This window comes from Neoarius graeffei, chromosome 20 (genome assembly GCF_027579695.1).
Source record: "Neoarius graeffei isolate fNeoGra1 chromosome 20, fNeoGra1.pri, whole genome shotgun sequence".
NCBI classification, from domain to species: Eukaryota; Metazoa; Chordata; class Actinopteri; order Siluriformes; family Ariidae; genus Neoarius; species Neoarius graeffei.
This window is the reverse complement of record NC_083588.1, coordinates 25475879-25497913: the sequence shown is the minus strand read 5'-3', so window position 1 is coordinate 25497913 and position 22035 is coordinate 25475879.

Here is a 22035-nt window from a genome sequence, read left to right as displayed (position 1 = left end):
TACCAGCCGGAACCACGGAGTGGGTCCAGTGCCACTGCCCGGCGTCGCTGGATCAGGCAGTCGAGCTGGCGGAGGATCATCTGGTGGCTGTCCCAGTGGCAGGACAACAGATGGCATCTTCTCTTCTCTCCTCTTCTCTCTCTCTCTCTCTCCCCCTCCTCCTGCGTTCCGTCCTCGCCCCATTCCCCCACCGCGGAGGCGGGGGCCGGCACCACCCCAGCCGGCCCGCCACACCAGTGGTGCCCTCTCGTTTCTCCCTTCTGTGTCTGTCTCTCCCCCACCTCAGGTGAGTGAGCCCCAGATCACCGGTGCAGAGGGAAAGCCCGGGCCGGTTTGCTGGCGCTGTGGGGAGCCGGGCCACCTTCAACAGCAGTGCACAGCAATGGAAGTGGGCTCGGTGGTTCAGATCCCCGACGCGCCAGAGGCCGCCCTCGATCGGGCCGGAGCGTATCGCATACCGGTGAGTATCCAAGGGGCTACATATCAGGCGTTGGTGGATTCTGGTTGTAATCAGACCTCAATTCGCCAAAGCCTGGTTCAAAACGAGGCATTGGGGGGAGCACAAGGGGTGAAGGTGTTGTGTGTGCACGTGGACGTTCACCGCTACCCTTTGGTGTCGGTCCACATTATTTTCAGAGGGGAAAAATTTATAGTGAAGGCGGCGGTTAATCCTCGCCTTACCCACTCTTTAATTTTGGGGACTGATTGGCTGGGATTTCGGGGTTTAATGACACGCCTAGTAGAGAGTGGGTCCTGCCATTTGACAGGGGGAGGTCCCGGTGTCGCTTTGGCGGGAGCAGCTGTCACAGAGCCGTCTACGTCATCTCCGCGTCAGAGTGAGGAGCCGCCGGCTCCTCCTCTCTCTATTGGGGAATCCCTCGCAGATTTCCCATTAGAGCAGTCACGAGACGAGACTCTGCGGCATGTGTTTGACCAAGTGAGAGCAATCGATGGTCAAACGCTCCAGCCGAACGCCACCCCGTCCTTCCCCTACTTCGCGATTATGAAGGATAGATTATACCGAGTGACGCAGGACACTCAAACTAAAGAGCGAGTCATGCAGCTTTTAATTCCGAAGAGCCACCGGGAATTGGTATTCCAGGCGGCTCACTTTAATCCCATGGCTGGACACTTGGGGCAGGATAAAACACTAGCCTGAATAATGGCCTGATTCTATTGGCCGGGGATTCGCGGCGATGTCCGTAGGTGGTGTACGGCATGCCACGAATGACAGTTAGTAAACCCAGAGGCCATTCCAAAAGTGCCTTTGCGCCCTCTATCGTTAATCGAGACCCCGTTTGAGAGAATTGGGATGGATCTCGTCGGGCCATTAGATCGGTCAGCACGAGGGTACCGCTTTATATTAGTTCTGGTGGACTATGCAACGCGATACCCGGAAGCAGTGCCTCTGCGCAATATCTCAGCACGCAGTATTGCAGAGGGACTCTTCTGCGTCATCTCCCGAGTTGGAATCCCGAAAGAGATTCTGACTGATCAAGGCACTATGTTTATGTCACGAACACTGCGCGAACTGTATGGGTTATTGGGGATTAAGCCGATCCGCATCAGCGTATATCACCCACAAACGGACGGTTTAGTGGAACGGTTCAACTGCACCCTCAAAAATATTATTAAAAAATTCGTAAGTGAGGACGCACGTAATTGGGATAAGTGGCTCGAACCCTTGCTGTTCTCAGTGCGAGAGGTCCCCCAAGCCTCCACGGGGTTCTCCCCGTTCGAATTATTATATGGCCGTAAGCCGCGCGGCATCCTGGACGTGCTGCGGGAAAATTGGGAGGAGGGACCTTCACAAAGTAAAAACGAAATTCAGTACGTTATGGACCTGTGCGCAAAACTCCACACGCTCACCCACCTAACTCAGGAGAATTTGCGGCAGGCCCAGGAACGGCAAGCCCGCCTGTACAACAAGGGTATGCGCCTTAGAGAGTTCACACCGGGAGATAAGGTACTCGTACTGTTGCCCATGTTGAGCTCCAAATTGATTGCCAAGTGGCAAGGACCCTTTGAGGTCACACGGCGAGTCGGGGACGTCGACTATGAGGTGAGGCGAACGGACAGGGGTGGGGCGCTACAGATTTACCACCTCAATCTGCTTAAACTCTGGAACGAGGAGGTCCCCGTGGCGTTGGTGTCGGTGGTTCCGGAGAAGGTGGAGCTGGGGCCGGAGGTTCAAAAAGGGACATTGGCATCACATACCTCTCTGGTCCCCTGTGGAGACCACCTCTCCCCGACCCAACTCACGGAGGTCGCCCAGTTGCAGACCGAGTTTTCGGATGTGTTCTCACCCCTGCCTGGTCGCACTAACCTCATAGAGCACCACATAGAGATGCCCCCGGGGGTGGTAGTGCGTAGCCGCTCTTACAGGCTACCCGAACACAAAAAAAAGGTGGTTCGGGAAGAACTTCAGACCATGCTCGAAATGGGCATCATCGAGGAGTCCCACAGTGACTGGAGCAGCCCGGTGGTCTTGGTACCCAAGGCTGACGGGTCGGTCCGGTTCTGTGTGAACTATAGAAAAGTCAACGCAGTGTCTAAATTCGATGCGTACCCAATGCCTCGTATTGATGAGTTGCTCGATCGACTCGGCACTGCTCGCTTTTATTCGACGCTGGAATTGACGAAGGGATATTGGCAGATCCCCTTGACTCCACTATCCCGAGAAAAAACGGCCTTTTCCACACTGTTTGGTTTACACCAATTTGTCACCCTTCTGTTTGGGCTGTTTGGGGTGCCCGCGACGTTTCAGCGGCTGATAGACAGAGTCCTCTGCCCTCACGCCACTTATGCGGCAGTGTATTTAGATGACATCATCATCTATAGTAATGACTGGCAGCGGCACCTCGAACATCTGAGAGCCGTCCTTAGGTCGCTGAGGTGAGTGGGGCTCACAGCCAACCCAAAGAAGTGTGCCATTGGGCGGGTGGAAGTACAGTATCTGGGCTTCCACTTGGGCAACGGGCAGGTGCGTCCCCAAATTAATAAGACGGCAGCAATTGCGGCCTGCCCGAGGCCCAAGACCAAAAAGGGGGTGAGACAGTTCCTGGGGCTGGCTGGCTATTATCATAGGTTTATACCTAATTATTCGGACGTCACCAGCCCTCTGACTGATCTCACTAAAAAGGGGGCACCAGATCCGGTCCAGTGGACGGAGCAGTGCCAGCGGGCTTTCTCAGAGGTAAAGGCTGCACTGTGTGGGGGTACACTTCTACACTCCCCTGACTTTTCTCTCCCCTTTATGTTGCAGACCGATGCGTCGGACAGAGGGCTGGGGGTGGTTTTGTCCCAGGAGGTGGAGTGGGAGGACCGCCCTGTCCTGTATATCAGCAGGAAGCTGTCGGTGCGTGAGGGGCGCTACAGCACCATAGAGAAAGAGTGTTTGGCCATCAAGTGGGCGGTTCTCGCCCTCCGGTACTACCTGCTGGGACGCCCTTTCACCCTCTGTTCGGACCACGCGCCCCTCCAATGGCTCCACTGCATGAAAGATGCCAACGTGCGGATCACCCGTTGGTATCTGGCGCTCCAACCCTTTAATTTCAAGGTGGTCCACAGGCCGGGGGCACAGATGGTCGTGGCGGACTTCCTCTCCCGTCAAGGGGGGGGGGGAGTCGGCTGCAGGCCAGACGGCCGCCCGGCCTGAGTCGGGCGGTGGGGGTATGTGGCAGTGGGGGTGTGGTCAAGTGCTGGTCTGTGACAGGAGGGCGGAGTCAGGGAAGGTAAGTGGCAGAATCACTACACCTGAGAGCAATTAACCTGTGTTTGTGTGTCTTCCCAGTGACCGCGCCCTATATCAGGAGGGAGAGCGAGAGCGGAAGGGGCTGATCCCTGGACGAGACGCTGATGTGTGTGTCTCTGTGCGTCCGATATATATTGTTAGACTGAAAAGTGTGGCAATAAAAGCCTTGTTTACACCTGATCTCTGTCCTGCCGTCCTCTGTGCTCCACCCACCCATAGGGAAATTACTACACCTATATTTCATTGAAAATAGTACAAAGACAACATATCAGGTGTTGAAACTGAGAAATGTTATTGTTTTTTGAAAAACATATGCTCATTTTGAATATGATATCAGCAACACATTTCAGAAAAGTTGGGACAGGGGCAACAAAAGACTGAAAAAGTTGTGTAATGCTAAAAAAAAATTAGGTTAATTGGCAACAGGTTAGAAACATGATTGAGTATAAAACAGCATCCCAGAGAAGCGGAGTCTCTCAGAAGTAAAGATGGGGATGGGTTCACCACTCTGTGAAAGACTGTGTGGGCAAACAGTGCAACAATTTAAGAATAACGAAACATTCTCAATGTAAAATTGCAAACAATTTGGGGATCACATCATCTATGGTACATAATATCATTACAAGATTCAGAGAATCTGGAGAAATCTCTGTATGCAAGATAACAGAGAAAACTGACATTGGATGCCTGTGATCTTCAGGCCCTCAGGAGACACTGCATTAAAAGCAGACACATATCTGTAGTGGAAATCACTGTATGGGCTCAGGAACACTTCAGAAAACCATCGTCTGTGAAAACAGTTCATTTCTGCATCCACAAATGCAAATTAAAACCAGATATAAACAATATCTAGAAACACCGCCACCTTCTCTGGGCCTGAGCTCTTTTATGATGGACTGAGGTGATGTGGAAAACTGTCCCAAAGTCTGATGAATCAAAAGTAGAAATTCTTTTTAGAAATCATGGACACCACATCCTCCAGGCTGAAGAGGAGAGGGGCCATCCAGCTTGTTATCAGTGCACAGTTCAAAAGCCAGCATCTGTGATGGTATGATGGTGCATTAGTGCACATGACATGGATAGCTTGTACATCTGCAACAGCGTCATTAATGCTGAATGATATAAACACGTTTCAGAGCAATATGCTGCCATCCAGACAAAATCTTTTTCATGGAAGGCCTTCCGTCTTTCAGTGAGATAATGCCAAACTACTTTCTGCACATATTAAAACTGCATGGGTCCGATGTAAAAGAGTGCGGCTGCTAAACTGGCCTGTCTGCAGTCCAGACCTGCCTCCCATCTAAAACATTTGGCGCATTACGAAATGCAAAATACGACAAAGCAGACCCTGAACTGTTGAGCAACTGAAATTGTATATCAGGCAAGAATGGAACAACATTTCTCTTTCAAAACTACAGAAATTGGTCTCTTCAGTTCCCAAATGTTTAGAGTGTTGTTAAAAGTAGAGGTGATGCAACACAGTGGTAAACATGCCCCTGTCCCAACTTTTTTGAAACATGTTTCTGACATCAAATTCAAAATGAGCATATATTTTTCAAAAAAACAATAACATTTCTCAGTTTCAACATTTGATAAGCTATCTTTGTACTATTTGCAGTGAAATATATAGGGTTTCCATGATTTGCAAATTATCACATTTGTTTTTATTTACAGTTTACACAGCGTCCCAACTTTTTTGGAATTGGGGTTGTATATATATATATATATATATATATATATATATATATATATATATATATATATATAATGTGTGTGTGTGTGTGTATGTATATGTATGTATGTGTGCGCACACACATATACACACACACATACATATATATATATATATATATATATATATATATATATATATATATATATATATATATATATATAAAAATAATGTATGTGCACCCCCATGATGCACCTGGGGTCAAGCCCCTATACTGTAAGTGAGTAGTGGTGCGCATGACTGACATGTCTACCAAACTTCATGAGTTTTTGAGTATGTACAGGGTGTTAAATATGTATTTTTTGTACTAGGTGGCACTATGGAGTTCATGAAGCCCACCAAGACAAATTTACCATATCACCTCAAATTGTATCATAGAAAAAATGTATGTGCAAAATTTCACAAATTTTTAGCCAACATAAGCCCCTCACAACAGCATGGGAAAAGTTCAAAATCCCACATTCCATCCAACATGGCTGACTTCCTGTTGAATGGAGTCAAATACAATGAAGTGAATTTTGTCCTGTATCCCAAGAGTATCGATCACACCAAATTTCGTGCTGATCTGAGCAACTTCACCTCAACCATAGCCTGTTCTCAGGGGCGCTATAGAGCTCCGGGACCATGTCCAGTCCCTTACCCAATGTAACTTTGATATTTTACATACATTTGATCAGTATGCCAAAATTAATGAGTTTTCAAGCATCACAAGTGCCTCAAAAACGAGTTTTTGTGCAGAGAAAAATAAACAAATATATATAGCTGCCAGCAGTGATGCCCTTGCACTCGAGGCCAAGCCTCTATCCCTGAGTAGCAGTGGCCAGGACTGATGTGTGTACCAAATTTCATGAGACAGAGTTTTTCGGCAAAGGAAATATTACTTTTCCTTGTCGCCTTTTCAACATCATGCACGATATTGCAAATCCTGTTGCAAGTCAATTGGATAAAACAATATACTAGGCAGAAGTAGCCATGACATATTCGCTATGGAGTTGAATGGCAAAGCCCCATTGGCTGAGTAATGGTGCACATGACTGACGTGTCCACCAAATTTCATGAGTTGTTGAATATTTCCAAGGTGTCAAATCTGTATTTTTGAACTAGGTTGTGCTATGGACTTATTGAAGCCCAACAAGATTGATTTACTATATCAACTCCAATTATATCAGAGGAAAAATATATGTGCAAAGTTTCATGAGTTTTTAGCCATCGTAAGCGCCTCAAAACAGCATGCGAAAATTTTAAAATCCCACATTCCATCCAGCAGGGCTGACTTCTTGTTGGGCAGAGACAAATACAACCAAGGCAGCTTTGCCCTGTATCACATGAGTATCGATCACACCAAATCTTGTGCCAATCCAAGCAACTTCATTTCCAACATCTTGTTCTGTCCATGTCCACATGGTGGCACTATACCAGGGGGTGTCTTTGTGCAAGTCGATATCTTCAGAATTATTTCCTATAAACTGTGATGTTTGAGCCATATCAGGCAATGCATGGTGAATTTATAACTCACTTCCTGTTTGCGTGGCGTAACATATAAATTTATTGGTTCGCCATTTCAACATCTTGTGACAGATCGCAAATACTTTCGCAATTTCACATCAGCAACATCTTGACATGACATTTACCCAATGTGGCTGTGGCAGCGGGGGCATGGTCAAGCATCGGTCTGTGACCAGAGGGAGGAGTCAGGGAAGGTAAGTGGCAGAATCACTGCACCTGATGTTTATTAACATGTGTTTGTGTGTCTTCCCCAGTGACTGTGCCCTATTTAAAGAGAGAGAGCAGAGGATGAGAGCTCTCTCCTGAACCAGACGGCTTGTGTGTGTGTGCATGCATGGCTGGAGAGTATTGCAACTGAAAAGTGCAAAATAAAAGAGTTTTGTGAACTCAGTTCTGGCCTGCCGTCCTTCTGTGCTCCTCCCACTCATGCGAACTGTCACAGTGGTGCCGAAACCCGGGATCGGAGCACAGAAAAAGAACAGCCCCATGGAGTCCTCCCGCTTCGCGGACCTGGTCCACGCCCTCGCCACGGCCCAGCAGAGCCAGCAGGCGCTAGTTGCCCTCCGGAAGGAGCAAGAACAACGGTTCGAGGCCCTGGTGTTGGTGCAGCAGGAAGATCGACAAGCGTTCTGGCACCTCCTCACATCGGTGAGGTCCACCACCTCCACTGCCGCGGGCCCTTCCCCCCTCACCCTAACTAAGATGGGCCCCGCATGATGACCCCGAGGCCTTCCTCACGCTCTTTGAGCAGGCAGCAGAGGCCTCGGGCTGGCCGGTGGAACAGCGCGCAGCGCGCCTCCTCCCCCTGCTAACAGGCGAGGCGCAGCTGGCTGTGCTACAGCTCCCCGCTGACTGCCGACTGGTCTATGCGGACCTCCGCTGGGCCGTCCTCCAGCATGTGAGGCACATCCCCGAACAGCAGCGACAGCGCTTCCGCGCTCTGCGCCTGGAGGAAGTCGGCCATCCATTCGCGTTTGGCCAGCAACTCCGGGACGCCTGCTGGCGGTGGTTGAGGGCAGACAACCACGACGCCAAGGGAATCATCAATCAGGTGGTACTGGAGCAGTTCATTGCCCATCTACCGGAAGGGACCATGGAGTGGGTCCAGTGCCACCGCCCGGCGTCACTGGATCAGGCCATTGAGCTGGCGGAGGACCATTTGGTGGCTGTTCCGATGGCAGGACAGCGGACATCCTCTTCTCCCCTCTCTCTCTCTCCCCCCTTCTGTGTCCCATCCTCGCCCCATTCCCCCACTGTGGAGACGGGGGCCAACTCCACCCCAGCCGGCCCCCCGCACCCGTGGTGCCCTCCCATTTCCCCCTTCTGTGTCTGTCTCTTCCCCCCCTCAGGTGAGTGAGCCCCAGAGCGCCGGTGCAGAGAAGAAGCCCGGGCCGGTTTGCTGGCGCTGCGGGGAGCCGGGCCACCTCCAACAGCAGTGCTCGGCAATGGAGGTGGGCGCGGTGGTTCGGATCCCCGATGCACCAGGAGCTGCCCACGATCGGGCCGGAGCATATCGCATACCGGTGAGTGTCCAAGGGGATACATATCAGGCGTTGGTGGACTCTGGCTGTAATCAGACCTCAATTCACCAAAGCCTGGTGCAAGACGAGGCATTGGGGGGAGCACAGCTGGTGAAGGTGTTGTGTGTGCACGGGAATATTCACAACTACCCTTTAGTGTCGGTCCACATTCTTTTTCGAGGGGAAAAATTTAGAGTAAAGGCGGCGGTTAGTCCTCACCTTATCCACTCGATAATTTTGGGGACTGATTGGCCGGGATTTGGGGAGTTAATGAGTCATTTAATGAAGAGTGGGTCCTGCCGTAGTTCAGCAGGGGGAAGTCCCGGTGTTGCATTGGTGGGAGCAGCTGTCACAGAACCGTCTATGTCATCTCCACGTCAGAGTGAGGAGCAGCAGGCCCCTCCTTCTATTGGGGAATCCCTCGCGGATTTTCCATTAGAGCAGTCACGAGACGAGACTCTGCGGCATGCGTTTGACCAAGTGAGAGTAAACGATGGTCAAATGCTCCAGCCAAATGCCACCCCATCCTTCCCCTATTTTTCTATTATAAAGGATAGATTATACAGAGTGACGCAAGACACTCAGACTAAAGAACAAGTCACAGCTTTTGATTCCAAAGAGCTGCCGGGAATTGGTATTCCAGGCGGCTCACTTTAATCCCATGGCTGGACACTTAGGGCAGGATAAGACACTAGCCCGAATAATGGCCCGGTTCTATTGGCCAGGTATTCACGGCGACGTCCATAAGTGGTGTACGGCGTGCTGCGAACGCCAGTTAGTAAATCCAGCGGCCATTCCAAAAGCGCCTTTGCGCCCCCTCCCATTAATCGCGATCCCATTCGAAAGAATTGGGATGGACCTTGTCGGGCCATTAGATAGGTCAACACGAGGGTATCATTTTATTTTAGTTCTGGTGGACTATGCAACGCGATACCTGGAAGCAGTGCCTCTTCGCAATATCTCAGCATGCAGTATTGCGGAAGCGCTCTTCCGCGTCATCTTCCGAGTTGGAATACCCCAAAAAATTCTGACTGATCAAGGCACCTCGTTTATGTCACGCACACTGAACAAACTGTATGCATTATTAGGAATCAAGCCGATCCGCACCAGCGTTTATCACCCACAAACGGACGGTTTAGTTGAATGGTTCAATTGCACCCTCAAAAATATAATTAAAAAATTCATACAGTTGTGTTCATAAGTTTACATACCCTGGCAGAATCTATGATTCTTTGACCATTTTTCAGAGAATATGAATGATAACACAAAAACATCTTTTCCACTCATGCTTAGTGGTTGGCTGAAACCATTTATTGTCAAATGACTGTGTTTTCTCTTTTTAACTCATAATGACAACAGAAACTACCCAAATGACCCTGATCAAAAGTTCACATACCCTGGTGATTTTGGCCTGATAACATGCACAGAAGTTGACACAAATGGGTTTGAATGGCTACTAAAGGTAACCTGTGATCTGTTTGCTTGTAATCAGTGTGTGTGCATAAAAGCTGAGTGAGTTTCTGGGATCCAGACAGACTCTTGCATCTTTCATCCAGCCACTGACGTTTCTGGATTCTGAGTCATGGGGAAAGCAAAAGAATTGTCAACAGATCTATGGGAAAAGGTAGTTGAACTGTATAAAACAGGAAAGGGATACAAAAAGATATCCACGGAATTGATAATGCCAGTTAGCAGTGTTCAAACTGTGATTAACAAATGGAAAATCAGGGGCTCTGTTAAAACCAAACCATGGTCAGGAAGACCAACAAAAATTTACGCCAAACAGCACAGAGACAAGCCTCAAAACTTCTGGAACAAAGTAATTTGGAGTGATGAGACCAAAATTGAACTTTTTGGTCACAACCATAAATGTTACATTTGGAGAGGTGTCAACACGGCCTATGATGAAAGGAACACCATTCCTACTGTAAAGCACAGAGGTGGATCGCTGATGTTTTGGGGATGTGTGAGCTACAAAGGCACAGGAAACTTGGTCAAAGTTGAAGGAAAGATGAATGCAGCATGTTATCAGCAAATACTGCAGGCAAGTTTGCACTCATCAGCCCGGAAGCTGCGCATGGGACATACTTGGACGTTCCAACATGACAACGATCCAAAACACAAGGCTAAGTCGACCTGTCATTGGCTACAGCAGAACAAAGTGAAGGTTCTGGAGTGGCCATCTCAGTCTCCTGACCTCAATATCATTGAGCCACTCTGGGGAGATCTCAACCGCGCAGTTCATGCAAGACAGCCCAGGAATTTACAGGAACTGGAGGCTTTTTGCCAAGAAGAATGGGCAGCTTTACCATCTGAGAAGATAAAGAGCCTCATCCACAACTACCACAAAAGACTTCAGGCAGTCATTGATGTTAAAGGGGGCAATACATGGTATTAAGAACTGGGTTATGTAAACTTTTGATCAGGGTCATTTGGATGTTTTTTGTTGTCATTATGATTTAAAAATAGAAAACAGTTGTTTATCAATAAATGGCTTTACCCAACCAGTAACCATGAGTGGGAAAAAAGTGTGTGTGTTATCATTCATATTCTCTGAAAAAAGGCCAAGAAAGCAAAAATTCTGCCAGGGTATGTAAACTTATGAGCACAACTGTAAGTGAGGATGCACGTAATTGGGATAAATGGCTCGAACCCTTGTTATTTGCAATGTGAGAGGTCCCACAAGCCTCCACGGGGTTCTCCCCATTCGAATTGTTATATGGGCATAAGCCATGTGGCATTCTAGATGTGCTGCGAGAAAATTGGGAGGAGGGACCTTCACCAAGTAAAAATGAAATTCAATACATTATTGACCTGCGCGCAAAACTCCACACACGCACACACCTAACCCATGAGAATTTGCGGCAGGCCCAAGAACGGCAAACCCGCCTGTACGACAGGGGTACGCGCCTTAGGGAGTTCGCACCGGGAGATAAAGTACTTGTACTGTTGCCCACATCAAGCTCCAAATTGATCGCCAAGTGGCAAGGACCCTTTGAGGTCACACGGCGAGTCGGGGACATCGACTACAAGGTGAGGCGAACGGACAGGGGTGGGGCGCTACAGATTTACCACCTCGATCTGCTCAAACTCTGGAACAAGGAGGTCCCCATGGCATTGGTGTCAGTGGTTCTGGAGAAGGCAGAGCTGGGGCCAGAGGTTCAAAAGGGAACATTGGCATCGCGTACCTCTCCGGTCCCCTGTTGAGACCACCTCTCCCCGACCCAACTCGCGGAGGTTGCCCAGTTGCAGACCGAATTTTCAGACGTGTTCTCGCCCCTGCCTGGCTGCACTGACCTCATAGAGCACCACACTGAGACACCCCCGGGGGTGATAGTGCGCAGCACCCCTTACAGGCTACCCGAACACAAGAAAAAAGTGGTTTGGGAAGAACTCGAGGCCATGCTCGAAATGGGCATCGTGGAGGAGTCCCACAGCGACTGGAGCAGCCCGGTGGTCTTGGTACCCAATGCCGACGGGTTGGTCCGGTTCTGTGTAGACTATAGAAAAGTCAACGTGGTGTCTAAATTTGACGCGTACCCAATGCCTTGTATTGATGAGTTGCTCGATCGACTAGGCATGGCTTGCTTTTACTCGACACTGGATTTGACAAAGGGTTATTGGCAGATCCCCTTGACTCCATTATCCCGAGAAAAAATGGCCTTTTCCACACCGTTTGGCTTACACCAGTTTGTCACACTTCCTTTTGGGCTGTTTGGGGCACCCGCTATGTTCCAGCGGCTGATGGATAGGGTCCTCCGCCCCCACACTGCCTATGCGGCTGCATACCTCGAGGACATCATTACCTATAGTAATGACTGGCCGCGGCACCTGCAACATCTGAGGGCCATCCTTAGGTCACTGAGGCGGGCGGGTCTCACAGCCACCCCGAAGAAGTGTGCGATTGGGCAGGTGGAAGTACGGTATCTGGGCTTCCACTTGGGCAATGGGCAGGTGCGTCCCCAAATCAATAAGACAGCAGCAATTGCGGCCTGCCTGAGGCCCAAGACCAAAAAGGTGGTGAGACAGTTCCTGGGGCTGGCTGGCTACTATCGTAGGTTTATACCTAATTATTCGGAAGTCACCAGCCCGCTGACTGATCTCACTAAAAAGGGGGCACCAGATCTGGTCCAGTAGATGGAGCAATGCCAGCGGGCTTTCTCTGAGGTGAAGGCTGCACTGTGTGGGGGGCCACTGTTACACTCCCCTGACTTTTCTCTCCCCTTTACGTTGCAGACAGATGCGTCAGACAGAGGGCTGTGGGCTGTTTTGTCCCAGGAGGTGGAGGGGGAGGACCGTCCAGTGCTGTATATCAGCAGGAAGCTGTTGGTGCATGAGGGGTGCTACAGCACCATCGAAAAAGAGTGCCTGGCCATCAAGTGGGTGGTCCTCGCCCTCCGCTACTACCTGCTGGGACGCCCTTTCATCCTCTGTTCGGACCACACGCCCCTCCAGTGGCTCCACCGCATGAAGGATGCCAACGCGCGGATCACCCGTTGGTATCTGGCACTCCAACCCTTTAACTTCAAGGTGATCCACATGCTGGGGGCGCAGATGATTGTGGTGGACTTCCTCTCCCATCAAGGGGGGGGAGTCGGCTGCAGGCCTGACGGCCGCCTGGCCTGAGTTGGGCGGTGCGGGTATGTGGCAGTGGGGGCATGGTCAAGCATCGGTCTGTGACCGGAGGGCAGAGTCAGGGAAGGTAAGTGGCAGAATCACTGCATCTGATGTTTATTAATATGTTTGTGTGTCTTCCCCAGTGGCCGCGCCCTATTTAAAGAGAGAGAGAGAGAGAGAGAGAGCAGAGGAGGAGAGCTCTCTCCTGAACCAGACAACTTGTGTCTGTGTGTGTGTGTGTGTGTGTGTGTGTGAGCGCGCGCGCGTGCATGGCTGGAGAGTATTGCAACTGAAAAGTGCAAAATAAAAGAGTTTTGTGAACTCAGTTCTGGCCTGCTGTCCTTCTGTGCTCCTCCCACTCATACGAACTGTCACAGTGGCATGGATCCAACAAACTGCCTTGGATTAGTTTGTTAAAACGTAACACAAATGCACAAAACCAAAAATATCTCACTTCCTTTTGAGTATGGCTGATGCAATGTATAGGAAATTTTTTTCGGCTCGGGGTATTCTACACACATACCAAATTTGACACAGATAGGTGAAACTATATACTGGGCAGGTGATTCAATGACATATGGGGGTGCTATGGAGTCCCCTGGACACAGCTGGGGTCAAACCCCTATGGCTGAGTTTCGGTGCATATGTCTGATGTGTGTACCAAATTTCATGAGTTTTCAAATATGTACAAGGTGTCAAATCTGTATTTTTGAACTAGGTGGTGCTACGGAGTTAATGAAGCCCAGATAGACAAATTTACCATATCACCTCGAATTGTATCATAGGACAAATGTACGTGCAAAGTTCCAGGAGTTCTTAGCCATCATAAGCTCCTCAAAACAGCACGGGAAAAGTTCATAATCCCACATTCCATCCAGCATGGCTGACTTCCTGTTGGGTGGAGTCAAATACAACCAAGTGAAATATGTCCAGTATCACAAGAGGATCAACCACACCAAATTTCGTGCCGATCCGAGCAACTTCATCTCAACCATAGCTTGTTTGCAGGGCACTAGAGAGCTCAGGGACCATGCCCAGTCCCTTGCTCAGTTTAACTTTGTGATATTATGCATATTTCATCAGTGTGCCAATATTCATGAGTTTTCAAGCATCGCAAGTGCCTCAAAAACAAGTTTTTCAACAGAAAAAAATAATAATAAAAAAATAAAAATAATAAATATAGCTGCTAGTGGTGATGAGGGGCCCTCGCACCTCCAGGTCCATGACCCATCACCTTTGCTCATCAAACAATGCATACGCATCTGAGATGTAAAACAGAAGCCGGGGTATGTAATGTAATTTTCGGCCATGGGGTCAATATTGTCCATGTCCAAATGGTGGCGCTATACCAGAGGGTCACTTTGTCTATGAGCATATCATCAGAACCATTATATCCTATAACCTGTGAAGTTTGAGCTGTATCAGGCAATGCATGGTGAATTTATGACACACTTCCTGTTTGCATGGTGTAACGTATAAATTTGTTGTGCTATTTCAGCATCTTGCAAGATATTGCAAATCCCTTCACAAATCAAAGTCAGCAACATCTTCATATCATGTACACCAAATATGGCATGACCACACCAAACTGCCTTGGAGGACTATGTCAAAATGTAACAGATGTCAAAACGCACAAAGCCAAAAATAACTCACTTCCTGTTGAGGATGGCTAAGAGAATGCATGTTACAATTTTGTTCATCTTGGGGCACCCCACGCACCTACCAAATTTGACATGGATAGGTGAAACTATATATCAGACAGAAGTCTCAATTTCATGTGGGGGTGCTATGGAGTCCCCTGGACACACCTGGTGCCAAGCCCCTATCCCTGAGTAGCAGTGGCCAGGACTGATGTGTGTCCCAAATTTCAAGAGTCAGAGATTTTAGGCAATGTAACCATTACTGTCCAGGTCCTTATGGTGGTGCTATACCAGAGAGTCAAATTGGGAATGTGGATGTCATCAAAACGATTATATCTTATAATCTGTATAGTTTTAGCCATATCAGGCAATGCAGAATGAATTTATGACACACTTCCTGTTTGTGTGGCGTAACATATAAATGTATTTTTTTGCCATTTCAAGAGGTTGCCAGTTGTCCCAAATCCCTTTGCAATTAAAAGTCAGCATGATCTTGACATCACATATACCAAATATGGCATGAATCCAAAAAAATGCCTAGGAGGAGTCCATCAAAATGTAATGTCAAAATGCACCAAAAAAACACCTACTTCCTGTTGAGTATGGCTAATGAAATGTATATTGAAATTTTATTTGTCAAGTTTATTTGTATAGCACTTTTAACAATAAACATTGTCACAAAGCAGCTTAACAGAATTTGAATGACTTAAAACATGAGCTAATTTTATCCCTAATCTACGTATCCCCAATGAGCAAGCCTGTGGCAATGGTGGCAAGGAAAAACTCCCTCAGACAACATGAGGAAGAAACCTCGAGAGGAACCAGACTCAAAAGGGAACCCATCCTCATTTGGGCAACAACAGACAACATGACTATAATATTAACAGTTTTAACATGAAGTCAGTTTTGTTGATGTTATAACTCTTCATTGATGGAAACTTGAGTGCAAAACTGTTCATGACAACTGTAGTCCTCAGCCATAAAAGCATTACTGTAAGTGTCCAGAGCGTCTTCCAAGTGTGACTTTCAACTGTCCATATTGGGCCATCCTCCACAGGAGTGATGTGATGAGAATCCAACTGGGCATAGGGCATCAGGATGGATCAAGCAGGTCTGAGGAGCAGAAGAGGTAAGCATCTCGATTTCAGGATCATTTGTGTTGGGGCACACCACACACCTACAAAATTTGACCCAGATAGGTGAAACTATATGCCGGGCAGAAGTCTCAATGACATGTGAGGGTGCTATGGGGTCTCACGGATACCCCCAGGGCCAAGCCTTTATCCCTGAGTAGCAGTGGCTTTTACTGATGTGTGTACCAAATTTCATGAGTCAGAGTTTTTAGGCAATGGAATCATTACTGTCCAGGTCCATATGGTGGTGCTATACCAGAGGGTCAAATTGTGGATGTCATCAAAACCATGATATCCTATAACCTATGAAGTTTGAGCCATATCAGGCAATGCATGGTGAATTTATGACACACTTCCTGTTTGCATGGTGTAACGTATAAATTTATTGGTTTGCCATTTCAACAACATGCAAGATATTGCAAATACCTTCACTGTTTAACATCTGCACCATCTTGACATCACGTATGCCAAATATGGCATGACTCCAACAAACCCCCTAGGAGGAGTATGTTAAAATCTAACACATCTCAAAACGCACAAAACCAAAAATATCTCACTTCTTGTTGAGTTTACCTGATGCAATGTACAATGCAATTTAGTTCGTTTTGGAGCAGCCCACACACCTACCAAATTTGACACGGACAGGTGAAGCAATTTACCTGGGAGGGGTCTCAATGACACATGGTGGTGCTATGGAGTCCCCCGGACACACCCAGTGCCACACCTCTATCCCTAAGTAGTGGTTGCCAGGATTGATATGTTTACCAAATTTCAGAAGTTTTAATTTTTTGGCAATGGAGTCATGACTGTCCTTTTCCAAATGGTGGTGCTATACCAGAGGGTGACTTTGGGCATGTGGATATCTTCAGAACCATGATATCCTATAACCTGTGAAGTTTGAGCCGTATCAGGCAAAGGTGAATTTATGACACACTTCCTGTTTGCGTGGCATAACGTATAGATTTATTGGTTTGCCATTTCAACATCCTGTGAGATATCACAAATTCCTTCACAATTTAACATCAGCAACATAGTGACATGTGGCATGAATCCAACAAACCCCCGAGGAGGAGTACATTAAAATGTAACACGTCTCAAAACGTACAAAACCAAAAATATCTCACTTCCTGGTGAGTATGGCTGATGCAATATATATTGCAATTTTGTTCATCTAGGGTCACTCCACACATCTCCCAAATTTGACATGGATAGGTGAAACTACAAACCGAGGAGGATTGTCAATGACATGTGGGGGCACGATGGAGTCCCCTGGACACACCCAGGGTCAAGCCTCTGTACCTGATTAGCAGTGGTCATGGTCTCATGTGCGAGGGCCCTTTATTGCCACTAGCGGCTGTCTGGTAGACACCAGAGGCCTTGCACCTCCGGTGCTCAGGTCCAAAAAAGAAGAATTTTTATGAATACAATAGGGCCTTGCACCTCCGGTGCTCGGGCCCTAATAATAATAAAAATAAGAAGAAAAAAACATGCTGAAGACAATAGGGCTTTGCACCTGGGGCCAAGCCTCTATCCCTGAGTAGCAGTGGCCAGGACTGATGTGTGTACCAAATTTCATGAGTCAGAGTTTTTTGGCAATGGAATCATTACTGATTGGTGGTGTACAAATGGTGGCGTTACACAAGAGGCTCACTTTGGTAATGGGGATATCGTCAGAACCCTGATGTCTTATAACCGGTGAGGTTTTAGCTGTATCAGGCAATGCATGGTGAACTTATGACACACTTCCTGTTTGCATGTTGAAACGTACAAATTTATTGGTTCGCCATTTCAACATCATGCAAGATATCGCAAATCCTGTCACAAGTCAATTGATGAAAACAATGTGCATTTCAGTTTTGTTCATCTTGGGGCACCCCACACACCTACCAATTTTGACACTGATAGGTGAAACTCTATACCGGGCAGAAGTCTCAATGACATGGGGGTGCTATGGAGTCTCCTGGACGCACCCGGGGTCAAGCCTCTATTCCTAAGTAGTGGTGGCCAGGACTGATGTGAGTACCAAATTTCATGAGTCAAAGTTTTTAGGCAATGGAATCATTACTGTCCAGGTCCAAATGGTGGCGCTATACCAGAGGGTCAGATTGGGCATGTGGATAACATCAGAACCATCGTATCCAATAACCTGTGAATTTTTAGGCATGTCAGGCAATGCAGGGTGAATTTTTGACATGCTTCCTGTTTGTGTGGCATAAGATAAATTTATCAGTTCTCCATTTCAACATCGCAAGATATCGCAAATCCCTTCACAACTTAAAATCAGCAACATCTTGACATGACTGATATCAAATATGGCATGAATCCAACAAAGCACCCAGGAAGAGTACATCAAAATGTAATGTGTTTTGGCAGTGGAGTCATTACTATCCATGTCCAAATGGTGGTGCTAGTTTTCGAGCATCACAAGTGCCTCAAAAATGAGTTCTTCCACAGAGGAAAAAAATAAAAATAAAAACATGCCAGAAGCAATAGGGCTTTGCACCTACCTCGGTGGTCGGGCCCTAGTAATAATAATAAGAAGAGGAAGAAGATTTTAGATTAAAATGTATAGGTTTGGATGCCACATTGAGACTCCTGCAGTTTCACCTATCCATATTAAAAATGGTAGGTGTGTGTACTGCCCCTAGCTGAACAAAATTGCCTGTACATTGCATCAGCCGTACTCAAGAGGAAGTGAGATATTTTTGGTTTTGTGTGTTTTGACATGTTACATTTTAATAAACTGCTCCTTGCCGGTTTGTTGGATCCATGCCATATCCGTGATACGTCATGTCAAGCTGTTGCTGATGTTAAATTGCAAAGGGATTTGCAATAGGTTGCAAGATGTTGAAATGGCGAACCAATAAATTTATGTTATGCCACGCAAACAGAAAGTGAGTCATAAATTCACCAAGCATTGCGTGATATGGCTCAAACTTCACACATGGTTCTGAAGATATCCACATGCCCAAAGACACCCTCTGATATAGCACCACCATTTGGACATGGACATTAATGACTTCATTGCCAAAACACGTGTTACATTTTGACGTACTCTTCCTAGGCAGTTTGTTGGAGTCATGTCATATTTGGTATCAGTCATGTCAAGATGTTGCTGATTTTAAGTTGTGAAGGGATTTGTAATATCTTGCAAAATGTTGAAATAGCGAACCAATACATTTGTTATGCTACACGAACAGGAAGCATGTCATAAATTCACCTTGCATTGCTTGATACAGTGGTGCTTGAAAGTTTGTGAACCCTTTAGAATTTTCTATATTTCTGCATAAATATGACCTAAAACAACATCAGATTTTCACACAAGTCCTAAAAGTAGATAAAGAGAACCCAGTTAAACAAATGAGTCAAAAATATTATACTTGGTCATTTATTTATTGAGGAAAATGATCCAATATTACATCTCTGTGAGTGGCAAAAGTATGTGAACCTCTAGGATTAGCACTTAATTTGAAGGTGAAATTAGAGTCAGGTGTTTTCAATCAATGGGATGACAATCAGGTGTAAAATAAATAAAACAGGGCACCCTGTTTTATTTAAAGAACAGGGATCTATCAAAGTCTGATCTTCACAACACATGTTTGTGGAAGTGTATCATGGCATGAACAAAGAAGATTTTTGAGGACCTCAGAAAAAGCATTGTTGATGCTCATCAGGCTGGAAAAGGTTACAAAACCATCTCTAAAGAGTTTGGACTCCACCAATCCACAGGGTATGAAATTTGGTACACACATCAGTCATGTGCATGGAAACTCAGCCATAGGGGCTTGACCCCAGGTGTGTCTGGGGGACTCCATAGCACCCTCATATGCCATGGAGACTCCTGCCTGGTATATAGTTTTACCACATGTGACATGGATCGGTAGGTCTGTGGAGTGCCCTGAGATGAACAAAATTGCCTATACATTGCATCAGCCATACTCAACAGGAAGTGAGATATTTTTGGTTTTGTGTGTTTTGACACGTTACGTTTTAATGAACTCCTCCTAGGTAATTTGTTGGATCCATGCCATATTTAGTTGACGTCATGTCAAGATGTTGCTGATGTTAAATTATGAAGGGATTTCTGATATGTCGCAAGATGTTGAAATGGAGAACCAATAAATTTGTGTTATGGCACGCAAACAGGAAGTGAGTCATAAATTCACCATGCATTGCCTGATACAGCTCAAACTTCAAAGGTTAAAGGTTATCATGGTTCTGAAGATATCCACATGCCCAAAGACATCCTCTGGTATAGCGCCACCATTTGGACAAGGACAGCAATGATTCCATTGCCTAAAAACAAACTGAACTTTACAACAGCATGTGAAAGGGAAATAAATCGACTAAGGCAGGAAAAACTATTTTGGATAAAATTGTTATTGTCCTTTACACACTGATCAACCTGTGTGACTCAATTGTGCCTTTGAATCGAGAATAAATGAAAAGGGAACTGAACATTAACCGTTTATTGAAATTATTATTACAAGGGTGATTATAGTTACTATATGACTATAACTACAACTGGAATGTGCTGATTCTGTTAGTGTTTAGAATTATTGTACCATCCACTATTAGATAAAATTAAAATAAAATCTTACAATATTGTTTGAAAGTCTAGAGCAATATATTTTGCTATTTTACAAATAACACTTCAGATATTGTTTTAACAATAATAACCATGCAGATAGCTGTGTAACTAGATGTCCTTGGGGTTGATGAGACATGGACGAGTGGGAATAAGCTCTAACCCACAATTTAGGTCAGAGACCTTTGAGAGTAAATGCTTTCTGTTCCCACATGTTCAAATACAAATATGTCCACAGACATGGTGACTAGATATGAAAATGAGCTTTATTGGCCCTTAACAACACTAACATAGAAAAAAAAACATTGCCTCAAAATGTGCAAACACTGCTTCAATTGTGCAAAAACAAAATTAAACATTTCTGTGCCATTCAGTGCTGTGATAAAGTAATATATAAAATATAAAGTAAAGGTTTTCAATGTTTGTCCCTATAAAACAATAATGGTAACCTAAAAATGTTAGGACTGGGACTGTTTTGGCCTCGAGAAGCCACTGTTATTTCCTTTCCTGGCCATGTTTGTTTTGGGCCTCTAGAGGTCACCACTGTGTTCTGTGTTTTGTTTTTGTCTTATTGCCTGTTTCCTGCCCTGCCCTGTCCTTAATTAGTTTGTGTATTTATACCCCTGAGTCCAGTCCTCTTGTCACGGAGTCTTTGTGCTGTTATGTTTAGCTCCAGTAACCTCGGTTCCGATTTCCTCACCCGTGTCTTTGTGGTTTTTGTACTTTGCTTTCTTTTGGACTTTTTGGACTTTGTGTTTACCATTTTGGATCCTCTGAGCATTTGTATTTTTGCCTCTTCTTTTCTGGTTTTTTGGCTCTTTGTTTCTTTGAACTTTTGTTTTTTTTTTCCTGGTTATCTACTGAGCGTTTGGATTATACTTTTGTTTTTGCCTTGGATTGTTAATAGTGAAAATATTGTAAATAAACCTTTTGATACTTTTTCTACTCACCACGCTACTGTATTAAACGTACTTTCACGTCAACTACTGCACAGAGCTTTATAAATGATCTCCCAGAGCTGTCAACTTTGATTGGGTCACTGTCAGCCCCTGCAGAACTTGATCAGGCAACTGAATGCTTAGAGTCAACATTCCGCCATACTTTAGATAATGTAGCTCCTCTAAAAAGGAAAATGGTCAGAGACAAAAAATTAGCACCCTGGTATAATGATGACACTCGCACATTAAAACAGACCACTCGAAAATTGGAACGTAAATGGCGTCAAACAAAATTGGTAGTGTTCAAATTAGCTTGGAAGGAGAGCTTCCTGAAGTATAGAAAAGCTCTTAGTGCTGCAAGATCAACATATTTCTCCTCCCTAATAGAAGATAACAAAAATAATCCTAGATTCCTATTTAATACTGTAGCAAAATTAACCAGGAATAAGTCCACTATCAACACATGCACACCTGCAGTATGTAGTAGCAACGACTTCATGAATTTTTTTAATGACAAAATTGAGAATATCCGACAAAAAATTCAAACTACTAATTTAAGGTTAGACAATGAAAGTGACCTTGTAGTTAACAATATAACTGTATCAGA